Raw genomic sequence first — 14,551 nt, 5'->3', positions numbered from 1 at the left:
GCAAAAGAGTGTGTGAGAGAGAAAAAGGAAGAGAAAGTTTAGAGAGATAAGGAATATGCAAAAAGAAAATTGTTATTATCTAAGCCCCAGTTTGGATCAGCTCCACCAACGCCCACACCGAATGCATTCCAGGACTATATTATGTAATGTGTTCTTCCTTTTTTTTTTAAAGAAGTTAGGGTATGATTTCAAGGAGATTTAGTTGCTATTTTTTGCAGGTCAATAAACTGTTTAGCAGGCTGACTTCATTAGGTAAAGCATGTGTGTGTGTGTGTGTGTGTGTGTGTGTGTGTGTGTGTGTGTGTATGTGAGAGACAGTGTGGAGGAGAGGGAGAGAGCGTGTGGAGGCATAAGAAGAATGGGAAGACGAGGGATAAGAATAAGAAACAGAAATGGAAGAAAGTGCATAGCTTGAGGGAGAGAGAGAGAGAGAGAGAGAGAAGGTTAAAAGAAGAGTGTTACAGAGTGAATTGTGGAAAAAAAAGTGCAGGAAAGATAGAAAGAGAGTATATTTCAAGAGAGAAGAGGAAAGTAGAGAAAGAAGGAAAATCAAGAAAGAAGAAATAGCTGAGAGAGAAAGAAAGAGAGAAATAGAGAGAGAGGGGGGGAGTGGAGGGAGAGAGAAAGAGAGGTGTTATTGCGGCACGTGTCCATACACATGGAATAATAAACTGAGAAAAATTAGAAAGGTGTTAGAGGTGAAGGGAAGAGGTGTGATGGGACAGAAATAGGTGTGTGTGTGTGTGTGCGTGTGTGTGTGTGTGTGTGTGTGTGTGTGTGTGGTAGAAGTAGTGGCCACTGAGGTGTAGTGGGTAGCAGACGGGTGGTGACGGTGGGTGGAGTGAATTAACGATTCTAGAATAAACAACTTTATATTGCATCAGATATAGACGAACATATTTTTGTGTGTGGGAGTAGGATGAATTACATATGTGTGTGTGTGTGTGTGTGTGTGTGTGTGTGTGTGTGTGTGTGTGTGTGTGTGTGTGTGTGTGTGTGTGTGTGTGTGTGTGTGTATGTGTGAGTGTATATGTGTGTGTGCACTTAAATATTTATGTGTGTCTCATCATCATCATCATCATCATCATTTAATGTCCGTTTACAGGAGCTGGCAAGCCAGAGGGATGCATGAGGCTCCAGTCGTTGGTTTCGGTTTGGTTTCAATGGCTGGAAGCCCTTCCTAACACCAACCATTTTACATTATGATGTGGTTGGTGGTGGTGGTGGTTGGTACTCTGTCACTTACGACGTCGAGGGTTCCAGTTGATCCGATCAACGGAACAGCCTGCTCGTGAAATTAATGTGCAAGTGGCTGAGCACTCCACAGACACGTATACTCTTAACATAGTTCTCGGGGATATTCAGCGTGACACAGTGTGACAAGGCTGACCCTTTGAATTACAGGCACAACAGAAACAGGAAGTAAGAGTGAGAGAAAGTTGTGGTGGAAGAGTACAGCAGGGTTCGCCACCATCCCCTGCCGGAGCCTCGTGGAGCTTTTAGGTGTTTTCGCTCAATAAACACACAGAACGCCTGGTCTGGGAATCGAAACCGCGATCCTATGACCGCGAATCCGCTGCCCTAACCACTGCACCTCCACATTATGATGTACTGGGTGCTTTTTTATATGGTACCAGCATCAGTGCTTTTTACATGACTCACAGCTCTCTCTCTATATATATCTAGCACTATGTGTTTCTCCACTTCTAAGTTAAGAGTTAAAATAAAGCAACCCTGCAAAACACAACTGATCTTTACACACAGACACACAGAATAACAACAATCAAATAACGACAGCAGAGTGCACAACAAACATCAGCAATCTGACTGTCGCCTGTACTCTTGACAAGAGATGCCAGTTAGTCTTTTATACCTATCAGACTTGTTCGTATTAGCACAAGTTGCTGGATAATTTTTTGTTTCTTTAAGGATATCTTAGAGTGGAAACTTTTCATAGATTGGAATTTAAATCCTAATCTCAATAGAAATTTATTGGAAAACATTGAATTTGAATTACTTTTAATTTTTACGATTATAGATAACAACTCGGGCTGTAACTTCTGAGCCTGAGTCAGGCGTGTGTGAATGATGTCAAGAGAGTGTCTGCTACGAATGATATTTAATGACACAGGGTACTTCTAAGACGACTGCCAGATGTTGAATGAAAATAAATAAACTGCGACCAGGTTCAATAAAAGGGGTCTGACTTATTGGCTGCAATTACATAATTGAAGTCAGTGTTGGCAGGAATTGAATCAGCTTGCAAATACACGTTCACTTTACTAAATTTATACTCGGGCTAAGCTCAAACAGCCTGAGTGCTGGAGTCACCACACACACACACACACACACACACACACACACACACACACACACACACACACACACACACACACACACACACACACACACACACACACACACACACAATATATCGTTGTCGTCGTTTAGTGTCTGTTTCCCATGCTGGCATGGGTTGGATGGTTTGACAGTAGCAGACCAGTTGAAGAGCTGCTCAGGCTCAATGTCTGTTTTGACATGGTTTCTATGGTTGGATGCCCTTCCTGATGCCAACCCCTTTACAAAGTGTATTGGGTGCATCTACACAGCACAAGCATGGATGCTTTTACGCAGTACCAGTATGGATCCTTTTTACATGGAACTGGCACCCATGAGCCCACAAGATTAGGAACACTCAGCTAAAGAAAGACACAAGGGACTTGCCTGTATGCAAGGATGACCATGTATTTACTTAGTTTGACATGTCTTCTCAAGCACAGCAAACTGGCAGAAGTCTTGGTCCCCTGTCATCCCCTCTGTTAGGCCGAACATCTGAAGTTCCTTTCTCATATATTCATGTGCTCTATGTATGTGATCTGTATATCATCATCATCATCATCATCATCATCATCATCATCATCATCATTTGATACCTATCTTCCATGACAAGATCCACAGAGGATGGAGGACTGCATCATGGTCCAGTGTCTGCTCTGATATGGTTTCTATAGCTGGATGCCCTTCCTAATGCCAGTCACTTTATAGAGTGTACTGGAGGCTTTTATTATTATTTTTTTTGTGGCATCAGCACTTGCGTAGTTTGTAATTCGCAAGACTAAAAAGACCTCTTCAACTGAGGTGGCCTTATACATATACATATACATGTATAAATATGCATGTGTGAGTGTACATGTAAAAAAAAATAAAACTCTTACATGTATTAAAAACTACCTTCCTCTTTTATTTACAAAAGCTGTAAAAACTGTATATGAGTGGGTGTCTGTGTGTATACATATAAGCACATACACTCACACACACACATACATGTTTATGTGTGAGAAACAGACACATAGAATTTTTCATAAAGCGTTCATATATAATATACGAAGTATGCCATATATTTAGTATATATAATATATGAAAATATGTCATATATTTAGATACATATATGCATACACATACACTTACAAATGTGTGAACACACAAATGCACTTCACACACACATGCGCACACATGACTTATACTATCATCTAATAATACAGACATGTATCCACATACCTACATATTCTTTTCTACTCTAGGCACAAGGCTCGAAATTTTGGGGGAGGGGTCCAGTCAATTAGATCGACCCCAGTACACAACTGCTATTTAATTTATTGACCCCGAAAGGATGAAAGGCAAAGTCGACCTCGGTGGAATTTGAACTCAGAATGTAAAGACTGACGAAATACTGCAAGGCATTTCACCTGGCATGCTAATGTTTCTGCCAGCTTGCCACCTTTACATACCTACATATTGACAGACACATACATTCAACATACAGTCACACATAATCTACATATACATACATACACACACATATATTATCATCCCACACAGTCATCTGAAACGTAATGTGAACAAGTCATTTATGTGTCCAGTGAACACCTGAGTGAATACGAAATGAACCTTGAAATACACTGAAATTCTTTACTCTTTTATCTCAATAATTTGCCTGACTGGTTATTTTATTGGCAGGTGTATGGCTAGTTTATCAGTTGTTCACATCTGTGGTATTTGGTTGGTTTATAAACTGGGCTACTGCCTAGTTTATGTGGATATACCTAGAGACTGAGCTAGCTTTTTATTTAAATTTCAGGATACTTGGTTATAATGTTTGCAATACATGGCTAATTTGAGGTTTACAATAGCAAAGAATATGACTAGTTTATGTTGTTAGGACTAAGGTACATAAACCAGTTTGGATGCAGACACAGATGAATAGTTAAGTTTACTTTACAATCATGAGGCCCCACATTTGATCGCGCAGTGGTACCTTGGCTTGGAGTCTTCTATCAGTCTCATGTCAATTCAAGCCATGTGAGCAAAATTGTTTAAATGGAGACTAAGATGGTCTGTACCTGTAATTCAAAGTGCTAGACTTGTCATATACTTTGGGACACTGTTTCAGTTTGTGGATTATGTTAAGAGTATAAGTGTCTGTGGAATATTCAACCAGATTCACTATAGTTCTATAAGTAAGTAGTTCCATTGATCAAGCATCTGGAGCATGCAATCTTGGGCCTGATGCAATATCCTTTTTACTTACATGGTAAACACCTGTAAACACCTGTGTACTTGGGTAGCCATTGATATTGCACACCTGTAAGTACTTTTGTAGATGCAGACAAAGGCTGCTGCAGATATCTAGCAAGGTGCAAAGTTGTAATAGTTGAGAAGCAAGTAAAACAACTGTCAGTTCTTTGTTGAAACACTTCACTTCATTTGCATATTGAGATTTGAAATAAACTGAATAAAAATGTCAGGCAATGCATAGAAACAAAGACTGGTACTGGTTTATTTAGACTAAATGCCACTGTTGTAAAACAAGTGGAAACAACAATTAAATTAACCCCAATATATAACTGGCATTTATTTCATCCCTACCACGTGGCTGGAAAGTAATTTGACCAGTATAATTTGGACTCATAAGAAGTAAATTAAATTTTGGAATGAATTTAATCTTATGGTCTTTTCTGTATTATATATCTCTTATGTTCTTCATATGTCCTAAGGTGGACTAATCATAGTTTCACCATCTCTGTAGTGTTGTAGATGAGGTCAAGTACTGTGAAGAAGTGGGATTTAGATGTGAGTCTCATTCATAGTAATGTTAGCATGTGACTATGTGGTAAGAAGCTTGCTTCCAAACCACATGGTTCTCAGTTCAGTCCCACAGTGTGGCACCTTGGACAAGTGTCTTCTACTATAGCTTTGGGCCAATCGAAGTCTTGTGAGTAAATTTAGTAGATGGAAAAAGAAAGAAGCCTGTCATATGTGTGCGTGTTTGTGTGTGTGTGTGTGTGTTTGTATGTGTGTGTTTGTGTCTGTGTTTGTGTGTGTATATGTGTGTGTGTATGTGTGTGTCTTTGTGTGTGTGTTTGTGCATATGTCTTTGATCTGTGTTTGTCTCACACCACTACTTGACAATCAATGCTGGTTTGTTTATGTCCCTGTGATTTAGAAGATACAAAGGCTGAGAGACTGATAGAATAAGTACCAGGTTTAACAAAGAAATAAGTACTAGGGTCAATTGATTTGATTAAAAATTCTTCGAGGTGGTGCCCCAGCATGGCCACAGTCTAATGACTGAAACAAGTAAAAGATAAAAGATAGAATAATACTGTGTATAGAATAACTGAAGGTCTAAATGTCAAACAAGTTGTCACTTTTGAAAGTGTTAGATATTCCTTTCTACTCTACGTACAAGGCCCGAAATTTTTGGGGAGGGGGCTAGTCGATTAAATTGACCCCAGTACACAACTGGTCTTTAATTTATCAGCCCCGAAAGGATGAAAGGCAAAGTCGACCTCGGCAGAATTTGAACTCAGAATGTAAAGACAGACGAAATACTGCTAAGCATTTTGCCTGGCGTGCTAACATTTCTGCCAGCCCGCTGCTTAGAAAGTGTCAGATAGTGAAATCAATGTCTGAATATTTTGAAGGAGAACTCACAATGAAGAATATATTTGAATATTTTAAAGCCAGCTTTCATCAGAGTCAGCAAGAAGAAAGAACTCTCTTGAGTTTTTTTCTGTCACTGTTCACACTAAAATATTTATGTATATTTTCTTTCGTCAGTTTGAGCTTAATTACCAATTAATTATTTATCTAAAAGAGAAAAATTAAAAACTATCAGAGTTAATACTGATTGGCTGTTCTTTAAAGTATGTTTCTACTAAATAAAGGGTAAGGACCCCCTTCGGTCATGAATGACCATGGGATTGCACCTAGAAAGTTACCCTCTGGGGCACAAGTCTGGGCAAGGTCATTTATGGAAGACCAGCAGTCACCCATGCATACCATCCTCCCCTCTCCATACCACTGATGTTATCCAAGGGAAAGGCAAAGGCACCAACTTTAATAAACCCCTAACTGCAGTTAAAAGACTGTCTGAAGGGAATTCCAAGATTTTGCTGCCAGTAATTTTGCACAAGCAGTGATGACAGTGCTAAAAATATTAGAATGTTGTAAAATAGTAAGCTGGCAGAATCGTTAGCATTCTGGGCAAAATGCTTAGTGGCATTTCATCTGTCTTCGTGTTCTGAGTTCAAATTCCACCAAGGTCAATTTTGCCATTCATCTTTTCAGGATTGATAAAATAAGTACTATTTGAGTACCAGGGTCAATGCAATCAACTTACCCCACTTATCCCCAAATTGCTGGCCTTGTGTCAAGATTTGAAACCAATACTAGAATGCTCTCTGCAATTTAACTTTCATCAGAAGTAATAGTTGACTATAACCTCTCTTCATGAACAGCTCCTATTTAAAGAAAAAAGCAAAAACCAGCTACTCTTTACTACACAGACAAACACTCACCATCTACATCAAGCCAATGCTGTGTTCATTGGTAACCTACAATGATGAGTTGTTACAGCTATTTCTTTATTACACTCAAAACTACAGAATACCTAAAATAAATTTGGGTGACTATTGAAATCCCTCTGCAACTCAGCGAGATATGAAACACATGAGGGATGATACAAGAGACTGGGTAGCTAATCTACTCCCACATCTACCTAAAACTTAACAAGAAAACAATGCATTCATTGATAAAACAAATATTCTGGGAATGAAACAGAAAACATTATGCATACAAAGAAACTGAAGAATCCCAGACTTTGTTGTTTGGTGAGAAAATACCTGTCTAGAAAGTTGGTCTTGTAAAAATTAGATGATAAAAAGAAAATTCCTCCAAAGCAACAACAAAAAGAGAGGAGAGAAAGTGAGAGTGGGTGAGAGAGAAAGAGAAGAGAAAGAAAAGTCAAGTAAATCTTGTGTAACCAGTGACGTGGCTTGGAATTTGTTCTAGCTTGAACTGTTGGTATTCAGAATTTAAATTCTGTAATTCTTATATAATTCCTGATTGCTAATTGATTCTCATTCATAGTTAATTCAGATAATCATTGTAAAACCAGTCAAAATGTGGCCAACTGAAAAGAATCTATCTCCTCTGTTGAGCTTGTTGTAAATACACAATATGTTTTGTGTGTGAGTTTTCTTCTCAAACAATTACAGATATATTGTTTTTTTCTTCTTTTCTCATGATTCTTGAAAAGAATTTCATACAACCACTTGGGAGTAGGTATGAATTCCATCTTTACTGAGAAAATTAACTACACATATTTTGTTTTTCAACAGTTTTAGATGTTTCTCCTCTGTAACCAATGTTAGACAGTTCTGAATGTTTTTAGATACTCTGCTACAGAATTCAAAGGTATTAGTGATGTGAACTGGCTCCTTCATGAAGATAGTAATGATCTATTTTAAGAAACCATTTTGCTTCCTTCTTTTATAAGTAGCATTTAATATGGGTAAACTCCTGGCAGAAAACCAGGTTGGTAGCACAATTTTAATTTTTAGATAGAATTAATTTTTCACATTAATTATTTCACTAATGTTCATTAGGAAGACATAGCTATAGCAACATTTCATTTACTCTCCCTTGGAAGTCCTTGTATCTATATTCGTCCCTTTTCTTCCAAAAAAAAAAAAAAAAAAATTGTAATCTGTGTTTTAATTGAAAACATAATTGATTGCTTTTATTGTGTTACTCGTAGAAAAAAAAAAAAAATTTTTGAAATGTTTTCGAGTAATTAATATTTGTCAGAAATTAATAAAAAAGTTTTGGAAGATATAAAGTATATGGAAGAAAAGAACTAAACAGTTAATAATAATAATAATAATAATAATAATAATAATAATAATAATAATAATAATAACGATAATAAAAAAACAAAAATCTATGTTATATGTTATTTTTATCATTTTCTATTTTGATTCTTTAGCTCTATGCCAAATTTTTGGTTAAATCTCTGCAAAAACTATTTGGCTAATAGTTTAGGAATTTTTTTATTTCTGATACGTTCCAAATGTCTGTAAATTTCTGTTCTACCATATGGTTCTATAAACACTGAACAGATGGTAAATGGACAGTTCTGTATCAAGTAAATTTGGTAGATGAATCACAACATCTTTTTTTCTTTTCAATCTAGATCAACTTATTTCAATAATGTTAATCTTGTGGAAATTATCTAGTATAAGGCAACATCTCTTTCAGGTAATGTTCTTTGAGTAGTTTTTTTTTTCATCTTGTTAATAATGATACATTGTGCAAATTGGCAAATTGTCTGAATAAAGTTCTCCATTTGAAAATAAATGATTCTGTCCAGATTTCTCCCTCCATATAGGGAAACCTTCATCAGATATACTACTCTTCTATAATAAATCAAACATTAAATGGAAGAATGCACATTTATTCACATTTTGAGATTTTCCTGAGGTAAAAATCATTTGGCGTTGATACATCTAAATTTGACTCTTTTCCAATAGTGAACAGAGCGAAAATCATCAACCAGTTCTTATAATATCTCTCAGGTTAATACAAATTATTAATCTTTTGAAGAGCAATATTGTTGTTGCTGTTGTTGTGTTAAAAGGAATTTTAGGAAAATATTGACACACCTACAAATTGATTGATTGACTGAAGAATTAATCAAACAAGCAATTAGTTAATTGGTTAAATAGTTAAACCAATTGACAAAAAAAGTAAACAATAAAAAAGTGAAATGAAACCAGTGTGTGTGTTTGTGTGTGAGTGGGAGGGGGTTTATTGGCATAATGACCCTCCCAAAACATGAAATATATTTTAACACATGAGTTTACATCAAGAATTTTTCAAACCATATACAAAAATGAAAGTCTTATAAAGATATATCCATCTAACTTTTCTGCCCATTATTCATGGGAGGTTCATGGGGGTAGAGTCCTCAGCACTTCTTCCATAAGGTCCTGTCAGAAGCAACTGTCATTGCACATTCCAGTTAGATTCCCAAGTGTAACCAACTGAGGTTATGGATATCATCCAACCATCTCATTCTCAGTCTACATCTAGGTCTCCGACTGGTTGGTTTCGGCTTGAAGAAATCATCTTGCAATTCTTTCCTGTGACATTCTAATCACATGTCCACAGTACCAGACAGCTGATTTCCACCAAGATATGATATAATATGAAAGAAGTGGTGAAAGCTAGTCTCAGGAAGTTGGACCTTATAAAGGAACATGCAAAGTAGATGGATGCTGTATTGGAGGGGACCTGTTCAACCCATACAAGTTTGGAAAAATGGATATAAAAACAATGATGATGATATTGGAATAACGAGATGGAGAAATATGAGGAAACAAAATATAAGACATCAAGATCTTAAAAGATAAACCATATCAAAACTTCTTTCCAGATCCACACAATTATTGTCTGAGCAATTGGATTACTCACATAAAAAATATTTCATACAGGAGTGTATTTCTGAAATCATCAGATGAGCTCAGTTCCATATGACAGTAAATTAAAATGGTTTTAGTATGTTTCCTCCCACAGACTAATACTGATGTGATGAGTAAAAGGAAGATTCTGCAACCAAATTCTGTGGAAAAATCTTCCTTCATTCTACCTCAATATCTTCACTTCTACCTTCTGACTTCTACTCCAGCATCTAAATTTCTCCTTACCTAAATATTTCAATTCTCCTCTGTTCCACTATTTCAACTTCCTCTCTACACCCCCGCCCCATTTCTTATGACTGCCAAATTGAGTGAGTCCTCATTGACTGCTTTCTTAAATGAACCCTTTTTTCCCCTCCTTTCTTTTCACTGTTCAACCCTGAGAAATTAAAAAACAATCTCTGGATACAATCTTCATGCTTTGAATAATTTCTTTCATGCTTCTGTGATTTTGTTGTATCTTTTCTTCTCAAATTTCTATAACATGTAAAAACATTGTAAAGCAATATCCTTTATCATAGTTTACCTTCATTGCAGGTTCATGTGAAAAACTTCACTGACTCATAACATTTCCAGATTTATTTAGTATATGACAGCAGCTGAAGATGTACTTTGTTATCTGGGAGTGGAGCTAAGCAGAGTTGATGACTGAGACAACAACAGTAGATATAAACATGAGATCATTGTTGCTTAGTCTCTGGACAGCCCTGATTCAGCAGATCTGTGATCAAAAGCATTCCAACCTTAATCATCCTGTGTTTTTGCACAACAGATCCTATGTTGTCCAAAGTGACCTTCCATTGTTTTTTTTTTGTAAATATCAGGATGTTTCAAAGGAAATTTAGCTGTTATTTTTAACAAAATGAGCAACCACATAAAGGTTTCCTTCTTAGCTTAAGGTGACAAAAGGTGATCTACATTGGCATGAGTCAATCAGGTAAAAAGCAACAAGATGCAGTATACAGATGTGTTGTAAGGAGTAACATCAGGTGTTTAAGTAGAACCTTTTGTCTTTCTGATGAGAGGTTGTCTGAGATTTCAGATATTTTTTCACATATTACTTTTCTTATTGCTTTCTACCCATAGTATAAGAGTGAGAAATCTCCCTTCCCCCAGGGCACCCACTAGAGTGATTGAAGTGTTAACAAAGGAAAAGTAGGTTTGAGAGGTCTCACTGAGGAGTTGGACAACCTCTTTAGTGTTAGAGTGATGAAAAAATGCGTCTAGTACACATTGAGTGCATTTACGCTGTAAAGTGGTGGCCAAACAAGTGAAGAAAACAAGGAGTTAAGAAGATCCTTTTGTGTTGTCTTGTTGAAAATATAACAACCTCTTTAGTACTGGTGCCGTGAGAAAAATGCATCCAGTACACTCTGTAAAGTAGTTAGTGATAGGAAGAGCATCCTATCATAGGAACAGTGACATGTAAAAAGCACCAGTCTATGAGAGTAGTAGATTTCAATAAGAACTGATTCAGACCGTGATGACCTTCCAGCCCATACCATCATGGAAAGCAGACATAAATGATGATGACAATTCATGTGTCCCTATGGTCAACAGTAATAGGACCTGGCCTATGTCAACAGTTATCTATCCAATGTTTGTACTGATTCACAGCTTAAAGCTATAAGATAATATTTAAGATAGTGTTCACGATAATGTTCAAGGTGATTACATTTGTTTTTGTTTGTCTTTTGCTTTTAACTTGTCAAATGGCTTAGCTAATGGAGGAAAACAATAAAAGCAGTATGACTGAGAGAAAATACTAAAGTTGATGTAGGAAAGATGTACATTAATAATTACGAGCTGTTGAGTGGTATTGTCCGATATCTTTTGAATCATTTGACCTGATCTTATGCAGTGATCTAAGAAAGAATACAGTGCCGCAAGGATTACTTAGTTTCAGCCAAGTCAACGAAAGATTTTTAACCTCATTCTGCTGCTTAAAACACTCGTACACCTTCATTGCTAGGTTTACACTTACTCTTTACTCTCTCTTTTACTTGTTTCAGTCATTTGACTGTGCCCATGCTGGAGCACCGCCTTTAGTCGAGCAAATTGACCCCAGGACTTATTCTTTTGTAAGCCTAGTACTTATTCTATCGGTCTCTTTTGCCAAACCGCTAAGTTATGGGGACACAAACACATCAGCATCGGTTGTCAAACGATGTTGTGGAGGACAAACACAGACACACAAACATACACACACACACACACACACACATATATATACATATATACGACAGGCTTCTTTCAGTTTCCGTCTACCAAATCCACTCACAAGGCTTTGGTCGGCCCGAGGCTATAGTAGAAGACACTTACCCAAGGTGCCACGCAGTGGGACTGAACCCGGAACCATGTGGTTGGTAAGCAAGCTACTTACCACACAGCCACTCCTATGCCTAGCTCACAAAGAATTAATACACTTTCTTTTAGTCTGGGGAAGATGAAAAGATTTCATAACCTTTCAAGGTATTTTAAAACTGAGGTCACTACAAGTAGCATTTAATGTCTGCAAAGAAAATACGAGATGAGAGGGAGTTCCAGACCAATTTTGAAGAAAATCTTGGAAGTAGCTTGACTTAATCCTGTAGTATTTAAACCAACCATATCCAGCTCAAAACATTCTACCTGTCTTCTGTTCAAACTGGCCTATTCAGCCTATTACACCTAGCCTACAATGTTACTCTAATAATATACAATGACATTATTAAAATCTGAAAGCTAAAAGATAATGCATGATTAATTCGAAACATATAAATCAATAAGGATTACAGTTGACAGAATAATCTGAATGCTTAAGGGTTAAGAATCCCTGTTCATTATTGATAAACTGCAGTGCTGAGTTCTAATCCTTATGTTGAAGTTACTTCTATCCTTCCATAGGCTACCTTCCAAAACAAATGAAGGCATACTCTCTCAAGCACTTTACATAAATCTGAGTAAAAGAACCAGTAATGTGTATGATTTCGGATATATCTGAGAGATAAGAGGCACACAAATGGATTTATGATGGAAGAGCTTGCATAAATCAAACTTGAGCAATTGCAATCAACTTCTCTTCTCTTACTTCAAAAGCTCTCTATTAATTAAGGATAAGTAGGGTGAAGCATCCTATCAATTAAGGATAAATTAGATAAAGCGTTCTTCTTGAGCCAGTTTTCCGGTTACCCACTGAACAGGATGCCAGTCTGTTACAGGATTATTCATTTTTACCAGCTGAGTGGACTGGAGCAATGTGAAATGAAGTGTTTTGCTCAAGAACACAATGCGTTGCCTGGTCAAGGAATTGAAAACATAATCTTACTACCATGAGTCCAACACCTTAAGCCAGCATTTATCAACCTGGGTTCCTCGGAACACTAGTGTTCTGCAAAAGGTTCCTAGGGGTTCTACGAGAAAGAGTGAGATAAGGTGGCAACAAGACGAACATCCGGCCATAGAAAATCTGCCTCAGTGAACTCCATCTGTCCCAAGCAAGCATGGAAAAGTGAACTTTTGATGATGATGATAATGATGATGATATATGTATATATTTTACTGCATTTTTATGATTTCTTTGTTTCTCTCCACATTTCATGTAACGCCCCCCCCCCCCCCACTGTTACCTACTTCACCTTTGTAAAATCCCTCATCCGTTACCTTTATGGCAAATAAAGAAACTGTTGATATCAATGCTATTTATCATTCAGAATTAAATATTATAGCCTACATTTCTCTCTTTTTTTTTTCTCTGGCACCATTACATATTTCAATCATTTTGTGAATGCATTCCAATGAAATTTAAACTTAAAAACTCCCCACCCTCCACAATGTAAACCAGAAAAGTTCTTTCTGGTCACCAAGATAGCTCTTTGTACTGCTTGCTATTAAATTTAAATAGAGGTTTTGTTTAGCTTTCAATGTAACACCACCAAAAAACAGGTATACAACATAAACATCAACCTCAGAACAAGTTTTAACTTAAATCGGTCAGATAGAAGAGGATAGGTGAATGAGAGGAGGAGCAAGAGAAAGAAGATAGAAAAGAAAGGAGGATAGGAAGAAGCAGAGAGGGGAATAAAGAGAAGATGGGGTTAGATAAAGTATGAAACTAGTTTAGTTGCTTCTTTAATTTACTAGTTTTTAAATACAAAGTTTATTATTTCTACATGAATATATAATTTTGATCTGATTTATAACAAAATTTAATGTCATTTTGAAAATGAGAACTGCTTTGATGTTTCAAGTTGTCTTAAGGCTAGAAATGTTTTTCGTATGTTCTTACTCAGATGTAGAGGGGGCATAAAATATGTAAGGTCTACATAACTAGTTAAGTAAATAGTTAAATAAATATCCAACAAGGTAAATAAATAAAGTAGCTAGGATTATAGTAACAACTATTTCTTGCTTCTCACTTTATGATATTTTGGGCAGGGTAAATGAAAAACAGCAAAGTTTAACAAAAGACCAGACATTAACCTCAAGCACTTGACAAATATTTAGTTTTCTTCAGATTTAATTGTAAATAAACTCGTAACTATTTCTCATTAAAATAACATGAAAAAAAAAAAAGAAGAAATCTTAGGTGAGCAAGTATGATTTCTAGTAACTTTAGAAATCAGACACCACAAAATCATCTCCACTGAATGGCAACAATGTCAATATAATACAGCAACTAAAAATAGCAGCTAAATCTCTCCCATATCACACCCTGTTTTATATATATATATATATATATATATATATAT

At 36.4% G+C, this 14,551-nt stretch overlaps 1 protein-coding gene across 14 annotated transcripts in view; it reads right to left on the bottom strand.

Annotated features, from left to right (window-relative positions):
* The window catches only part of LOC106882633 (tensin-1), an 835,201-nt gene that overhangs the window by 308,644 nt on the left and 512,006 nt on the right, over positions 1-14,551 (bottom strand). The gene's annotated exons all lie outside the window — the stretch shown is intronic.

This window comes from Octopus bimaculoides, chromosome 8 (assembly GCF_001194135.2).
Source record: "Octopus bimaculoides isolate UCB-OBI-ISO-001 chromosome 8, ASM119413v2, whole genome shotgun sequence".
Lineage (NCBI taxonomy): Eukaryota > Metazoa > Mollusca > Cephalopoda > Octopoda > Octopodidae > Octopus > Octopus bimaculoides.
Note: the sequence above shows the minus strand (reverse complement) of the source record. Positions and strands in the feature narration are given on the sequence as shown.